The sequence below is a fragment of the Lycorma delicatula genome, chromosome 1 (genome assembly GCF_047948215.1).
Source record: "Lycorma delicatula isolate Av1 chromosome 1, ASM4794821v1, whole genome shotgun sequence".
Lineage (NCBI taxonomy): Eukaryota > Metazoa > Arthropoda > Insecta > Hemiptera > Fulgoridae > Lycorma > Lycorma delicatula.
Window position 1 is genome coordinate 82,187,753 of NC_134455.1, and position 18,461 is coordinate 82,206,213.

The following is an 18,461-nucleotide window of genomic DNA, read 5'->3' on the forward strand; positions in this document are numbered from 1 at the left end:
TACTGGAAAACAACCAGAATGAATTCCCAATAGGAGTATTATCCAGTGAATGTCTGAGCAATACTGATTTATTTATGAAAAGCTATGTATGACTAAGCTGACTACTGTGTGGCATCATGTTACAACACTTCAGCAAATAGGTAATCCTGTACATGAAGTTGTTGCCTTCATAACTGCAAGTTTGTTTCCCATCCTCTATTCAAAATCATTTAAATATTACATTACATACATTATTTATTACTAAAATTATCTGAAATATAAAAATAAAGCATAAATAAGAAGTTTTACTGTATAAAAAATGTGTATGATAGAAAAATACTGATAACCTTTTTGAATTCAGCATATAATGTTTTGTTAGAAAAACAATTTTACCAAAAATAAATTTATTTACCAGTGTAAATTAATATATTAGAAAGATTTCAAAAAAATTTCTTTGTTTTGGACTTCACATATGATCTCAGTAGGCAACATATCATTCCGGATTATGTCGGCTTTCATTCATCTGTACCACATCTGGTCCTGTCTAGTCCAGAAGAACAGGATTATTATATTAATGTATACAAGGAGATATTCTTTTGTCAAACAAGTTAAAATAAAAAATAAAAAAAAAATTGTAAATTATAAAGTAGATAAGATAATTTTGTCCAGTAGTTTGTAATCTTTAAAAAGTATTAAAAACTTAAAAAAAAAAAAACGATTAAAGTTATCTAAAAATAAATTATAAAGAATTAATATAAGAATAGAATTATGAAGAATACCTGAAGCAAAACAAAACAAAATTATTTCTTATTTTTAAAATTATGATAATAGTTAAACTTTTTATTAAATTCTCGTTTTCCTAATTATGGTGATTCCCTACTTAAAGAACAAAAGGTTTAATGCCTTTAATGTAGTATTTTTGTTGTCCTGTAAGGGACAGGTTCCATTCCTATAGAAGATAAACTTGATTAATTACTATATATTATTTGCTGTATTTCTCTTCCACTTTTCTATAGATTTTAGTTTCTTGTTAAAAAAAAGATGCCAATACTATCCCTTCTGAAAAAGAAGGGATTCTCTCTCTTTTGAGTAGAGATGCAAAATCAGGTGATTAAGGTGGTCATTCAGAAAAATTCATTTAAAGATCTCCTTTTCCATTGCTTCTATAAGTATTATTCTAATACGTTGATGCAGGTAGAAAATTTTAAGGTATTTTTTACCTATCTGGTTTTACATCAGGTACTGAAATAAATTAATTTATTGAATCAGGTTAGAATTGTTTAAATTCATTATCTTACTAATTTTGTGTTGATTAAAATAACTTGAGTACAAAACAAATACTTCAGAACATCTATTTAGAATGAGACAAATTCACTGCACAAATGGAAAAAAACTATAATTTTATTACTAGTTCACAAGTTTTATTATAAAAAGTGCCAGAATATTGATCACATTATATAAGATTTTTTACAATTTTTTCATGTTATCAAAGACCAGAGAAACTGTAGCTGCAAGAATGTTTGCACTATATTAGTAATGCAACTTGAAGATTGTATTGGGTTTTAAATTGCCACTGTCCCCTTAAATAATAGTCTTTACTGATCTTTTATAATTCCCATAAATTATACAGTTTAGTGGGGAGGTATCAGATGTATGAAGATGACAGATATTCATCGATTAGCATATTGAGAAATTAAATCAATGAGATTCTTTGCACTTTTGGCTGAAAATAATTATTAAAAATTTCTCTTTTGTTAACTGCCCAAATCTGATAGATTATGAAATTTTGGAAAAAGGTAAAAAGTAATAAATTCAAAAACATCCTGTTTCAATGATAATATCCCACCTGCTGCTTTCACTTTTATTATTAATGGCAACAAGTACACATTGACTTGCCTCACTTTATATTTTTATTCATTTTATGTCTGTGTAAGGTAGTTTTCCATGTCATTTTAAAAATTTATTACACTGCTATTAAGAAAAAGAGAATAATTCCAAAAAAATCTTCTGAAAACATTCTCAGAAATTAAATCATATTTAGAGTTAGTTTAAAAAAAAATAAACCACATTCTGTCAAGCTGATCAATACATTATTTCATACAGCATCCAATACTGATTTTGTTACAAACTTTCTTAGTTTATTTATGTTGGGATGTGGTCTGGTAGATGCAAAACTAAATATTTCAATAAAGAATAAATGATTATTAAATATTATTTAATATTATTAAATATTCCAGCAGTTCTTAAGTCCTGAATGTCATACTATTTGAATCCACTGCATCAAACTTTAATTACTAAAGAATATTAAATCAAATTTTAATCTTATCGCATTTATAATCTTAATTATGTAATATAAGTGAGGAAATTCCCAATTTGTGTTTTACAGAGATATAAAAATAAGCATGTTTGGTAAGTTATTAAAGAAAGTAAAATAAATATAATAAAACATAACATTATTTAAGATTTAACATCTATTTTAAATATAATTTAATATATATTTATTACTAATAATATAAACAAACATGTTTTTCTATTGATAACTATATTATAGCATAATATATTATGCTATAATTTTTTTATGATAATCTGCTGCTTATTGACAATCATAGAAAATGAACAATACTTTTATTTTAAATGCCTTTTAAAATAAGACATGTTTTATACCTTAAGAAGGTTTTTTATAGTTTGATCAAAAATAACACAATGGTATTAGTGTTTAATTATTTTGTAATAAATAATTTTAAATGAAAATTAATTATCTTAAATTTATGATATATTCAGCAAGTTATCTCCTATGATATCATGATAGGATATAACTCCTATCATAGTATGTTTTGCAATAATGCATAAAACTCATTTTATCATACACAGTTTTAAATAACTAAATAATGATTATGTTTATAATAAATAACTGTACCAAAAACTAAGTTTTTAAAATGTTTTTTCATAAGTTTTCATTATATTCTTTATGCTAAATCTTTACAAAAGTTGAATTTATCCCATTCTCATTGAACTATTAAGGCTGTATAGTAAAAGGTTGTGAAACATTTGTCATTTAGGACATTTTTTTTATTCTTGTTAATTTATATTTATTATGTGTCTAGTAAAATGTATTATTTTTTTGTGTATATATATGTATCTGATAATACACTTTAAGATTAACTAATAAGATTAAAATTATTATTACTTAATGTATTATTCCAATATATGTTTTGATTATCATGCTCTATGCTATGAAATGTTTGAGATGTATTTGCAATTATTTTACGTGTGTACGATTACTTACATTAAAAATAGTTTATTGTATTGACTAAAAAAAGTCAAAAAAATTTTTATGTATATTATTTAATACTGCGGTTGTTAGTACATAACATTTTTGTATATGTAGTTTATATAGAAAGCATGTATGTATTACTATTATTATAAGTAGCTTTTTGTATGTAGGCTTTATACAGTGTGATTTTAGTCATTTTTGTGCTTACAAAATTTTTTGGAAGTTTTATTGCTGAATTTAACTATATTTTTAATGAATGTTATAACATTTGTAATATTATTTTTTTTTTTTAATGAGTAATTGGTCAGTAAGATTTTTATAGTTTTTAAAAAAAATATCTATTTACAATAGCATACGAACAGTTTATAAATTTACTTTATTGTAATAAATATGAACAATAATGAAAATGTAAATGAAAGTTATAAAACATTTATATCTAATTTATATTTTGTTCAATAGGTATTTTAGCTTTAGCTTTAAGAAAAACACTAAAATATATCATCCTTAAAAACCCATCCAGGAGTTCAGCCTACAGGCTAGTCAAAAGTTAAAAGAGAAGAAACTATATTTACTGGTATACTTTTCAACCTCAATTTCTCATATTTATATACTATAATTCAATTTTTAATTTACGTCCTTGTGTAAAACATGTAACAGCAACATTATATCTACAGCTAGTCTGAGAATAGTAAGATTCTCACACACTTGAGTGTGTAAATTATCCACACTGATGTACTCACACAGTTACCACTTGAGGTACACGTACTCTATTGCAATTTGGTATTACATATTTCTTGTCTGCATCTGAATTTCCTATTGAATCCAGCAAAAACAACTAAGTTCTAATATTTAATGAAATAGAAGTTATTTGTTTAATAAAGGCAACTTTTTATGAAATTATATTACACCAGTAAAAATAACAAATATCATTTTTGTAATGATTGTTTACTTTACACTATTTTTATTTTTTTTAAATTTTCTTAAAACCAAAAACTAAGGAATAAGGAAATGGAAATCTAAAGAAATACATCAAATAATTATGTACTTGAGAAAACAGAAAACATTATTTCATATTCATCTGATTATGTAAACCTAGTGTAAATTTTTTAATAATTTTTCAGATACGTTAAATTTTACATAAACAAATTTTATTTTTGCTAATTAAAAATTTCTTTAGCAGAATTATAAAAATGTGATATGAAGATGTACTTGTGAAGTTGTAATGGAAACTAATAATGAGAAGAAAGCAGAAATAATTGGTAACTGCTAATTAAAATAAATGTTTTGTTAACTATTCTCTAATAAATGTTACAAATGAAAAGTACAGTAAGTTAAGGTTTTGTAAGCATAATTAGTTGATGCACAGTAATTCATTTTGCTTGCCTCTCGGATGCTATTGAGAGAGTGTAGTGGGAGTATTTAAATGGGGAAGAAGACTGAGACAAGTTTCTGCTGTCTGTAGAAAGAAATGAGCACACAACCCTTACATACTCATTTGAACGCATTTGTTTATTTCATCCCATTCTTGTGCTACTGCAATATAGTTCATTCATCCACATCTTAATTTGCAGAACCTCTTCTGTTAACTCTTACAACCTATAAAAAACTATGTACCTTGATAATTTATATATATATATATATAATATTTAGTTATTGCAGTATGTAAAAATAATTTAATTTAATTTTATGATTTATTCTAAATTGTAAATTTATATTTTGTGATTAGTTTTGCCAAAGAAAATGAGATATCTACATTTTAATTAATAACATAAATCAGGAGTAGATCCAGAAAATGGGTGCATGATCACATATGCACATGTACTGTCTTGCTGAATGAAACATAAAATGCAATTTTTAAAAAAGGACTAATTAATTTATGAAATTTTAAATTGACTGCAGCTTTATTTATAGAGAGGACATCACATCTAAGTTTAAAATTCAACCCAGGGTTTGGATAAATCACTTCATAAAACTATCTTTTCTTCTGAGTTATTAAAAAAATAATAATAATAAACATTGTTTTATATCTTTAAGTAAAAATTTATTTACTTACTTCATTCATTAACTACTGAACACATTCAAAAAATTGTGATAGAAACTAAGTATTTTCATTAGAATAAAAAACCTTTAAAAGTTTTTAAATAATCTTTCTTTCATTCCATATATTCATCATCTAAAAAATAAAATTTTTTATAAGTTTATAATTTTTATTTTATTTTTATAATAACAGAAATGTTCTTAAAACATTTTAATGAAATTTTAACTTGTATGCAGTAAGATTAACTTATATATATATATAAATCAGTATATTATTGATTTGCATATTTTCTTGTTTCATGATATATACAGTGCTCAAGGTTTCATTTATTTTGTGTTTTTATTTATGTTGTATGCTAATTGTAAACAGAAGGTTTCTATCAATATTTAATTATTAACTGTAGTCTAAAATCACTTTTAGAATTATATTAGAATCTTTTTTTATTCTTTTGTGTTATTAATATTATTATTGTTAAGGATTTTATTGTAGTTAAGACCAAAGATAGAATACTTTTGCTACAAGTATTTAGTTTTGTTGGTTATTATTTTAGTTTTTCCTTTCTGTTGTCCAAATATACTTTATATAAATGTATATATATATATATATATATATATATATATATATATATATATATGCATATATATATTTTTTAAGGTAATTAAGAAAATTGGATATTATTGAAGGTTTTTGATGTTTCATTCCTTAACCAAACATTATTCATCCTTTAAAATAATTGTTCTGTTAGTATTATATTTCATTATTTTAAAACTGGTGTGTAAAAAAGCAATTAAAGATTGTTATTTTCTTTGACAAAAGGAAGGGGAAAAAGCAAGAAACAAAAGATGCGTCAACTGAAAACAGTTGAATAAAATTTATGATTTTTTTTTTTTATTGCTTTGGTTAACATTTCGTTTGATGCAAATTGTTTTATATTGATAATTATATATGGAACTTTATAGTAGCTAAAATTACATTATTTTAATCATTAAGCACTTGTTTTTGGCTCCTTCATGATATAAAATATTAATTTTCAACTTCAGAAATAACAATGAAATATAAACAAAATTGACTGGTTCTTAATTGTTTTAAACCACTCTTTTTTTTATTTCTGTTAAAAATAAACAAAATTTTTTTAGTTCAAATCATTATTTGTGAGTTAGTAAAGAGAATTTACATATAAATGAAATTAGCACACTGGGAAACTTATTTTTTATATCAGAATTATTTTTTGCGAATTTTATTTATATTTTTATAATTAAATTGTATAATATTTAATGTAGAGGAAAAATTACTTTTAAATGGAAATATAATTTCATCTGTTGAAATTAGTTAATGTTTTGAAAAGTGTTACCATCCTGATCAACAGATTTTCTTTACTTATTTATCACTAATTTTAAATTTTACTGGTTTCAGTTTTTTATGTAAATTAGGTAAAATCTAAAAAATATGATTACAAAAACTCATAAACCTTCAATAAAATTGTAAAAGGTTAACTATTTTCATTTTTTTGTAGTATTTTTGTATTTTGTATATACAAGTATGATTAGAGAATTAAGACTTTAGAAGTATTTGTTAATTACTTATCTTTTGCTTGTAAAACTTTATATTGTTATTTCTAGTATTAAGTAAAACAAAAAAAAAAAATGAAAATTTACAGAATTTTATATTGATTAGCTGCTCTGAAGTAGAGTTTCATTAAGAATTAGCTGTTCAAAATTTATTATCATTCATTGATTTTATGTTTCCAGTGCTTTAATAAACATAATTTTTGATTAGTTAATTTATTACGACTATTCTGGGAAAGTGTTATGTAAGAGGGTTTCCTTCTTCATTAATATAAGCTAATTTAATATTTTGTTGGCTTCTAATAAGCTGGTAAGTTAAATTTCCACCAGGTCTGTTATTTTTCATGTCATTTCATTCACCTTATCTTTATTGTTAAAATGTGTGTTCATGTACATCCAAGTTGCAATGCTTTGAATCATTTCTAAGCTGCTGATGATAATTTATAATTATTTATTTATTAAACTGTTATCTTTGCTAGATAATTACTTTTTAACTACTGATGAAGATTGTTTAATAATTAAAACATAGTTGAAGTTTTACCTTTTGTAAACATTTTTTGAATGTTTTGTGTTAATAATTCATTTGTAGCCATATGGCTACAGGAGTGAAAGAGAGAACAAATTTTGATGTCTTAGTGATGAAGATTTTTCCACTATCCCTTACCCTTTCAGTTATAAAAAAGAAATTAGCAACCAGTGTTCTGAAATGTAGAATTTGAAAAAAAATAAAATAAAGTATGTTATCCTGCTTAATAAGAAAGAAGTTAATGCAAAAATTTTATAAAAATTGTGTTTGGCCAAAACTGTATTAGAAGCACATATATAGATATAAAATGCTAACTGGTTAAATTACAAACAGTACCTTACTACTTCTCTCAGTCAAAATTAATAGACTATATAATTTGCTACTGATTTTGTTTTTTCAACTTAAAATAAAAATAAGATAAAAGAGATTATGAATGATAAGCCTATTGATTAACAGTAAGGAAGAAAGTTGATAAATAAATAAAAATAAAATAAAAGTTAAGAAGTATGGCAAAAGGAAGTAAAATTATGAAAAATTAAGTCTTGAAGTAGAAAAATGTTGTTATAGATTTTCAGAGGTTGATCAATTTTGTTATTTAAGTCAATGATGATTTACATACACCCACCAAAACAGGCTAATTCTGATCAGGTCATCCTTTATTTGATTTAGGTCAGCTGTTTCTATGATTTTAGAATACAAGATTTTGGAGAAGAAAAACTGGTGTATAGGACTTTTATTTAAACTGTTAGATATTAAATAATTTATTTTATATTAAAAAAAATTACAGAAATACTAATTATTAATTCAGTTTTACCATTCATATTTTTAAAAAAAATCTATATTTATTACAGCATTTTTGTAATTGGAACTTAAAAAAATGATCACACTTCTTCAGAAAATTGTTGTATTTATAAAACACATTTTATCTTTATATCTAGGTGCACTTCAGCTCCCAGTACCTCTCTGAAGGGTATCAACGGTTTTATTATTAGATATTTTTATTGATCATTGATACATTTTCTTAATTTGACCAAATACATACATTAACACACATATTTTATTGAGGAAGATAAAATGGGTGAAGTAATTACTGAAAAATTACTTACTCTTGCCAGGAACTATATCCAAAACCTATTTTAGAAGCTAATATGTTAATCAGTATGAAAATTTACCAGCTGATTTATTTAAGATTTTCATGAACTCAGGGAATTAATAGATGAGCTCTGTGACTATAAACCTTTGTTTACCTATGATGTTGAATATTTCAGTGACATGTAAATTTTTTTTTTTTTATTGTACAATTTGTTTAATTTAATTTGGAAATTTATGTGCAGAATATTAGCAGATATTACACCACAGTGAATCTTTCTGTGTTGGTGTCATGAATTTGCTAAATAAATTGTGTTAATTTTTTTATATTTTCTGTATTTCTGCAGATAGATGTTTTTATCCTTTACTATAAATCATTGAAATGAGTCTAAGCTACTGAAATCAATTTTTATAAGTTGTTATAAAATAATTTTAGATGGTTTTTAAACAAAATATTTTGCATAAAGGTTTATGTTGATTTCATTATTTTGACTCTCTTTGTATTTTACTTATGACGTAGTTTTATACAGTGTGATACCAGTTAATATTTTTGAAATTCATATAAACATGTTTTTTTAATGCTGTTTACTATATTCATTAATTTGTTATGTAAATATAGTATTTAATACAATATGTGTATTCTTTTATTATTTCTTCTGAAACTTATTCTCCATTCCTATTTCAATTTTTATTTTGGCAACATTCTTTTGAAATTTGGTAGTAGCCATTCATATTGAATGATTTTGTTGATGAATTAGTACTTTTATTTCCCGTTGATACACAGAAAGTTAAAAGTTAAGTACATTTATTGAAAATCAAAACGTAATTTCAGCATGGTTTTAGGAAAAAATTGTCTACTGACCATTCATTTCCCAGTTTTTAAATAAATAAAAAATTATATTGTGTAAATAACAAAGAGATTCCATTTTTAATTGTTTGTGATCTCAGTAAAGCATTCAATTTAGTTCTCCATTTTATACTGATAAAAACTTAGTAGCTATGCTGTCAAAGGAGCTGCTTATAATTGCTTAAAGTCATACCATACAGAAATATTTTATGGCACAAACTATAAACAAATAGTCAAAATTTCATCTTCTGATAAGAATACACGTAAGGGTGGTGCAAAGAAAAGGGAAAATTTTAAATAATTAGAAAAAATTAAATAAAGTTACTAACCTTTATTTGATGTTGTAAATATGTTCTACTAGAGTGGAAATTTTAATATATACATTATTTTTTAAAAATTGCTTCACTTAAGTGCGTCCATTTTTGCATACACATTCAGTAAATCAATTCTAAAGATTTTCCATAGTGTGGTGCAGTGTGTTCTCCAGGATCTGGCAATTTCCTCTTCAATCTGTGTTTTGAGCTGAGTGAGGTTTCTTAGTCTAGTCTGGTACATAACACTCTTCAGATGTCCCCAAAAAAGAAGTCGCAGTCCGAAAGGTTTGGAAGCCAGTGGCAAAGCGATTTTAGCAGTCCTTGAAATTATGCAATCCCCAAACATCTCGCTGCTGTCATAGACTGTCGGGCAGTGTGTGAAGTGTCTCTGTCCTGTAGAAACCAAGTTTGCTGAAGGTCAAGATTTGGAAGAGAATGAAGCCTAGAAGCAAAAGATGTCTCTAGTATGTCGACATATTATTGAGACATCCAAAGATTTTCAATAAATTTAGCATTCTCATTGATTTTAGACAGCAGAAAATTGCATCATTCACAGAATTGCCAATGCAATTCACAATTTTTAGGCTATCCTCAATTCCTTACATTTCTTGTTTGCTATTGATTTGCCACAAAATCTTAAAGATTCATTGTTATCCTCTATGCAGATGCCTAATTTTAAAAGAAATTAAAAGTTCTATGATAACGGTTCTAAAAATTTTATTCACTGGATGGTTTTTTTTCTTTTTCCTGTTTAGCCTCCAGTAACTATCGTTCAGATAATACTTCAGAGAATGAATGAGGACGATATAATGAGTGTAAATGAAATTTAGTCTTGTACATACTCAGTTTGACCATTCCTGAGATGTGTGGTTAATTGAAACCCAACTACCAAAGAACACCGCTATCCATGACCTAGTATTCAAATTATAGCATTCACTGGATGGTTTGTAAACAACTAACTTTATATGTGGATAAAACTTTTGCATTGTACTTCTCAAGTACATGTAACATTGCAGATCATATGGATACAATTCCCATTAATGAAATTACAGTCTTTAAATAAACTGTTTGTTGCCCTTAAAGAAACATTTATGGGAGTTTTATTACATTGCAATATCTCATGGGATGATCAAATTGATTTAATTCATAACAATATCAAACCATACTGTTTAATAAAAAATTAAGTTTGTCATAATTATTAAATATTTATTATGCCTACATATATTCTCATATAAAGTATAATGTCACATCATGGGGTTCTCTCAGTAGATCAGAACTAGTTTTAAGATACAAAAATGGGCTGTCAGATCATTATCTGGTGTCCAAATGTACAATTCTTGTAGACTGGTATTTAGAAAGTTAAACATGTTGACTTACTCTTGTGTTGTTTACCAGCCAACGAAACTGTTTAACTGTTTTCATATCATTCAACACAATATTTTAGTTACGAGAAAGAGCCTTATTATACTTGTAATACCATTTTTAATAAATTACCAAACATCTGAAAAATCTTCTCACCAATTTATTTAAAATACAATTAAAGATTTTCTTTTATGAAACAATATTATTCTGTTAATGAATTTTTAGGTATCAATAATAACAGAAAAATTGTTTTACATCCTGTTTGATGGTGTACATAAATATGTGTTCTTCAACAGTGCCTTCAGAATTGTAAATTTTTGTAGTAATTTTTTATGTATTTTCTTTAACTTTATTTCATGTTTTTGCATTTAAATACTTATGAAATTTAATCACATCTATTATTTATTTTAAAATCTGTTTTTATATTTGTAATTTATCTTATACTGATGTGATCTATATAATATATTTTTATGGGAAACTTAAAGTAAAAAAAAATACATTTCCCTCTTTTCAGCAAGCCTGTACTTGTCAGCGATAGCAGTATCTTAAAATTATTTGTATTCTTTTCCTGATTTTTAATGAGACAGTAAAAAAATTAATACACATTGATATATTTTCCTGTGAACCTTGACTCATATTTGGTCTTTACAATATTTTTCTGTATTATTTTTTTATGCAATTTTTTTCTAAAAGAGTATTTTTTTGTAGGTATTTTTAAATAAAAAAAATAATCTTGAAAGACCAATACTAATAATTAAAAAATAATACATTTTCAAATAGTCTTTAAAATTAGATTTTCTGAAATCAAACCCAAGGCAAATGATAAGTTTAATCCAAGGTTAATGATTAGTTTTACTTACTGGCAACTTGGTACCAAAGTCTGAAGTTGAAGTTAATTTAAATAAGAGCTAGAAAAGTTGGCTATAATTTTTAAAGCTATTTTTAAAAGAGTTTGTTTAAAAAAACAACTTTTTTATTTTTTCATTCAGGCCATTTATGTATGGATTTCGTGTAATATTCTTTATTTAGTCTTCTCACTCTACTTCCCAATCATCCTCCCAATACGTCTTCAGTCTAATTTCTGTTGTTTCCTTCTGTTTTGTCTGAGTTGTCCACTCTTCTTCTGTTACTATCCTGAAAGTCTTCAAACCTTTTGATTATTTGAACCTCTTTCTTATTCCTCTATTTTATTCAACCTCTATTTTATTCAAACCTCTTTCTCTATTCAAAATTGTTTTTTCATAATTTTTAATCTCCTCAATTTTCTTAATTCTCTCCATCACTGGTTTTTTTTTTGCTACATAAATAATTGAAGATAACTTTTAATTAACCTTCCTCCATCCTCATTAATGTAAGTGTCCAGAGTAGTTGAGCCTTCTTTTTATCATTGCATCTTCTATTTTGTTCATTTCTTCAAATTAAGTTCGATTCAGTTCTCTGCAAGTCTCAATCTGTACTCCTCCCTTTCATTCACTTTGGGTCCCAAAATTGTAGCTAGTAATCTACCCTTAATATTCTTTTCCTTTGAAAATGCCCACTGGCATTCAGAGAATGGCGTTCTATTGCATACAGAACTTTTGGTGTTACTACTGTGCAATAATATCATACTTGACATTATTTCACTGTAATGCAATAGAACCAAATATGTATTAAAACATGTTTTTTCAAATAAAAGTTTTATTTTTTAAAAAAATTTAGTTTATTTGAAAAGAAAAATATTATGCCATTTAAGAGAGAGTAAAATAAATATTTTCTTCGTTCTGTACTTGTAAATTATTATAAATTTTATAAAGACCTTTTGCTTTCAATCTCCCTTACTTACGCTTATTTATCAATGATGTCATTGATAAACATTTATATTTAACCTAAAAATTTTCAGAAAATTACATTAATTTGTTTAAGGATTCAGTTATATGGAGGAGTATGAAAAAATACTTAAAAATAAGTTTTTTCTTCTTTATTGGTCAGGCCTGTTATTAACTAATAGTGTATTCTTTTTATCTATACAAATATTTTTTAAAACCTTTTTTGTAATTTTAATCAGGGTGAAAAATCTACTTTCTTCAGCTCTAAATAGTGTGAGCTTAAATTAAGAGTAATTATTTTTTTAAAAAGTTATAAAGAGTAGTATGCATAATGGGCAAGTAAAAACAGAGTATTGTTTTGCAGTACAATTGTATTATTTGTTGCTTAATGAGAATGACATTAAAAATAAAAACTATTTATAATAAAACTATCATGTTTTACTAAAATTTCACTGAGTTAATTATCCACTACTGAGTTTAAAAAAAAAAAAAATGAATTATGAATGAACTGTTAAAATTATTCTTTATGAAATAGTTCTCAATATTGAAAGAATTATAATGATTTTTAACTAAATATAGATTAATTAGATTTAATTATAAGCATATTTTAACTATCACTTTAGATAGCTTAAACATTACTTTAATTTAAACTCAACCTTAACCTCAATTTGAAACAGACAATTAATCTTTTCCTAATATAAGATTTTGGGAGACATCATTAATAATTTTTGTTTCCATATACACTCAAGTCATAATACTAAAGTACTTAAGATGACCATAAAAAACAAAAATTGTTTAATGGGCGTGAAGAATAAAAGACAACTATATCCGGCAAAAGTTTAATGACATAAAACCGTATGCCAACAGATTATACCTTCTTTCTCACTAAATTACTAATCAAGGCTGAACCGTTATGATACATTGAAATGAATGAATATAGTTATAAAATAAATGTTTAAGTATTACCTTCAATAAGCTTTTGTATAGAGAACAATTTTAATTTTTCAACTACTACCATTAAAATACTCGTACTAATCATTATTCTTGAACAAAAGGATAATTTTTAAAAATTTATTTTTTTAATTTGCACCTGAATAATCAAGGTTTAATTGCCTAATCAAGTAGGACTAACAAAAGATGTGGACTCAACCTCATCACCAAATTAATACAATAACACGTTTGATAGAAAAGAAAACGTTTCGAGTAATGAAAATTATTATATTAAGCATAATATTCTAGTGAATATTTTTTATTCTGATGGGTACATAATAGTAAATTACAAAGATCAAATGAAGAATGAGGGGGGGGGATAGATATGCTATCCCATGGATGAATAAAGGAATGGCCCCGGATGGATCAAAGGAAACCATGGTAAAATTTTTTTTAGAGCATTGCAAAATACACAATTAATTATAAAATAAAAAAAATAAATGCGAATCAAGTTATAATAATAATCTAAATTATAAATATGTGAAATAATGTTAAGGAAAATACCTAATATAAACTGCAAAATAATTTACTATTCAGAAGGCACTAATAAAAATATTTTAGTACATATTTATGTACATGTTGAATGGGATGCAGAAAATTAATGATTTTAAAAAAAAAATGTATTACCTGAAAATTCATAGATAAACATTATTTATGAAAAGAAAAATTTTTAACTGTTTTTAAATAAACTGGTGAGAAGATTTTTCAAATGATTCGGTAATTTAATTAAAAATGTATATGTCATAATAATAAGGTAAGCCAAATATTGTGTAGTGTTACACAAAAACAGTTTTATTGTCTTGGTTTCAATTAACCACATATCTCAGAAATGGTTGACCTGAGACTGAACAAGACTACACTTCATTTACATTCGTACAAATCATTGTCATTCATCTGAAGTAATACTTTATGGTGCTTCCAGAGACTAAACAGAAAAAAGAAGTATTTTATTGGTTAATGGAAATGGATATTATTTTTTTTTTTTAAGAATAAGTAACTATTCTTTCTAGCAAATATTGCACTTTTATAAACATAAGGATAATTTACCATTTTTTATTTTTTAAGTACCGGCCTACATTATTCATATTTATGTGCATCAATCAATGATTTGACGACACATTTTTTATCATGAAAAAACTTTCTTACTTTTAGAGGACTTCTGAAATGTCTCACAGAGTAGCTTCGTAGAAATTGAAGAGTGTGAAGTGAACTAAAATTCTAACAATCAAAAGTCATACCTAATAAACCAGAAACAGTAGGTAACTGAAGTAAACAACACTTGACTAAATGTTGTTGGTATATTAATGGATAATGACAGTAGCATTTGATATTAAATAATATTTATAAAAAGTATATATAAAAAAAATAAAAATAGTGATTAAAAAAAATAATGTTGACAGGACTAAGATAATTCACTACTGGGGTTGTTTACATTGAAGTTCACTAATACATCTTCAAGCCCCAAAGAGGAGAGGAGAAAATAACTAAAAACCTTTAAAGCAAAATCCAGAATTGTAAGAGCCATTGAAAAAAAATTTAATGTGAAAAACATCAAATAAGTACATTCCAGCTAGTCGTTCCACTGTCGGCCTTCGTAACGCAAATGGCCTTTTTACCCGTTGGTCCCAAGTTCGAATCCTGGTCAGGAATGGCATATTCACACGCTACAAAATTTTCATTTCGTCTCATCTTCTGAAGCAATACCTAACGGTGGTCCTGGAGGTTAAAAAAAGGTAAGGGTCCCACATCAAAAAATAGTTTGTTTTGAGACAGGAACAATAAACAGTTAAAATATAGTGTTTTGAACAGGTTGAAAAAACAGTTGAAAAATTGTTTAAGGGTTTCCTTCCATATTGTATTAACATTATATGTAATCATTTTCTTCTATTTTTGAAGAAATGTGTAGTATATTGACCTCCTTAAATTAACTCTCTCTCTCTCTCTCTCTCTCTCTCTATATATATATATATATATATATATATATATATATATATATATAAAATAAGTTTGAAATAAAAGACAAACATATCTCCGTACAATCTTTCACAGATTATTTTTTATACAATAAAAAAAAACAGAAAAACGGCTCCTTTCTACATATACTGGTTAATGGAAATGGATAATTTAAAAAAAAAAAAAGTTTCTATTCTTTCTCGTATATGTAAATATAAATATATTCGTCTGTTTCTCTTATATTATAAAAAATATGATTTGAGGACTGTATTCTTGGAATCTGTTATATAAAATAAACTTAAAAAAATAATAAATCGGCTTCAAAAAATAAAACGCGATGACATATAGTTGGCGCTAACTTCAAAAAAGCCAACATTCAAATTGATGAAAGAATATTACAATCTGATTTTAATGTGGTGTATTACTTTTTCACTTCTCACTTACAGTTGGTTTAGATTTATTTTACGCGTAGTTTCCTGCTTTCTGTTTTTCACCAAAGAGCAACGTTCAGCGATCAGTTTTTTGTGGTCGGAAGGTGTATCAGGGGCCGAAATTCATCGAAGATTTGCGGTACAGTACAGGAACAGTGTGTTGCCGCAACGGAGTGTCTACGAATGGATTGAAAAAGTGGTCGCACAAGTGTTACGCACGACGAAGGAGCCGGACGACCGTTTATCGCCACAAATGAAGAAAACATTGAGCGTGCACGTGACATGGTTTTCTTAGACAGACGAGTAACTACCGATGAAGTGGCATATCGTCTGCAAATTAGTCACGGTTCTGCCTACGAAATAATCCACAACAGACTTGGGTTTCTTAAACTTTGTGCAAGATGGGTCCAAAAACAACTCACGCAGTCGCGTAAACAAACGCGTTTGGACATCTGCCAAAAACATTTGGATCGCTATGGTAACAAACGGGACATCTTCTTAGACAGAATCATCACCGGTGACGAAACATGGATCCATCATTACGAGCCGGAGAGTAAACGGAAGAGTATGGAATGGAAACATCCAAATTCGCCCTGAAAAAAAAATTCAAGACCCAACCGTTCCGCAGGAAAACTGATGCTTAGGGTTTTTTGGGACTCACAAGGCCCAGTACCAGAACATTATGAGGAAAGAGGCACGACAATAAGCAGTGGGCGTTATAGTGAGATGCTTACTGCTAAGCTGAAGCCTACAATTCAAAGCAAACGCCGAGGACTGCTGTCGAAAGGTGTTGTGTTGTACGAGAATGCCCGTCCACATACTGCTGCCCACACTGCTGAAACGCTCCAGAAACTCAACTTTGAAGTACTGGCTCATCCTCCGTGTAGTCCTGATCTTGCCCTTTCTGACTACCACTTGTTTGTTCTGGTCAAAGAGGCATTAAGGGGCTGTCAATTTATCTCGGACGAAACAGTGAAAGAAGCGGTGCATTCCTAGCTCGCACCTCAACCGAAAACCTTCTTTTATGAGGGCATCAGGAAGCTTGTGCAACGATGGACCAAGTGCGTTGAAATGCAAGGGGACTATGTTGAAAAATGACGTACATGTAAGTTTCCTATTTGTATTGCAATAACATTTATAACTACATTGCGGATAATAATTAATCCTCGTATATATATATATATATATATATGCAGGTTTGATGCTGCTAGGTGAGTTCCATATATATATATAATGTATCACTTTATATATATATAAAATGCTCATCACGTAGGTAATATATTGGTTATACTTATTTGTCGTAATTGAATAAAGGAAAAATTTATCAGTAAATTTTTTGTTGGGATGTTATGTATTTTGTAACTAGTTACTCTGATAGCTTACTGAAGTATAAAAACAAAAACGAACTTCTGCTTTAAAGAATAATGTGGAATGAAGTATAATGTAAGATTTTGTAGTGGAAGGAGAAATGAAGTAGCGATTTTATCAAAAGTTTCAGTCTTTAGGAAAATTCTCGGCCTGAAAGAAATATGGCCCAAAATATGACCAATTGACTATGATATTTGTCAAATATAATTTATGGCGTGCTACAAAGTTTCGAACGCGTGCGTTTAATTATTTGTGGTAATCAAGTAAAGAAAATTAGTTTTTTGAAATTTTTTGAAAAAACAGATAAATTGAGCTGTAATGAAGAACTTTCATTTAAAAATTTTAATTTCGACGGACATACAAAAAGAGAGTGATTCCACTTTAAAGGATCTTGCCTATAGTTTTAAAAAGTTAAACCCCGGCGGACATATTAAAAGAGTTGCACTTATATAATTTCTTCCCCTTCGATTTCGACGGTAAAAAAAAGTGCTGCTGAATTTAAAAGTTGTCAGACCCATTCAAGATAACGAACGGTCGGGACGCCCGAAACTGCTACACCGTAGAAATCGTCCCAAAAATTCACAATGCCATATTAAATGATTGCCGGGTGAAGAAGGTACCTCAGCTTTTTGATATCTCAAACAACTCGATAGATGATGGTGGGTATCGTGTTTGTTAAACGCGATTCCTCTGAGTTTTTCAGTGTTTTATAACAGGAGGTGAAACAGTGATTTAGCATTATTACATACCAGAGACTGTACAGTGGATGGGAGCAGGTGAAAATGCGTCAAATTTGCGAAAACTTGTTTCATCACAGAAATTCATGGTTACGGTTTTATTCGAATTCTTCTGATGAGGTGCCCATAGACTATCTGAAAAAAGAGAGGACCACTCATCGGGGAGTATTATGCTTCAGTGTT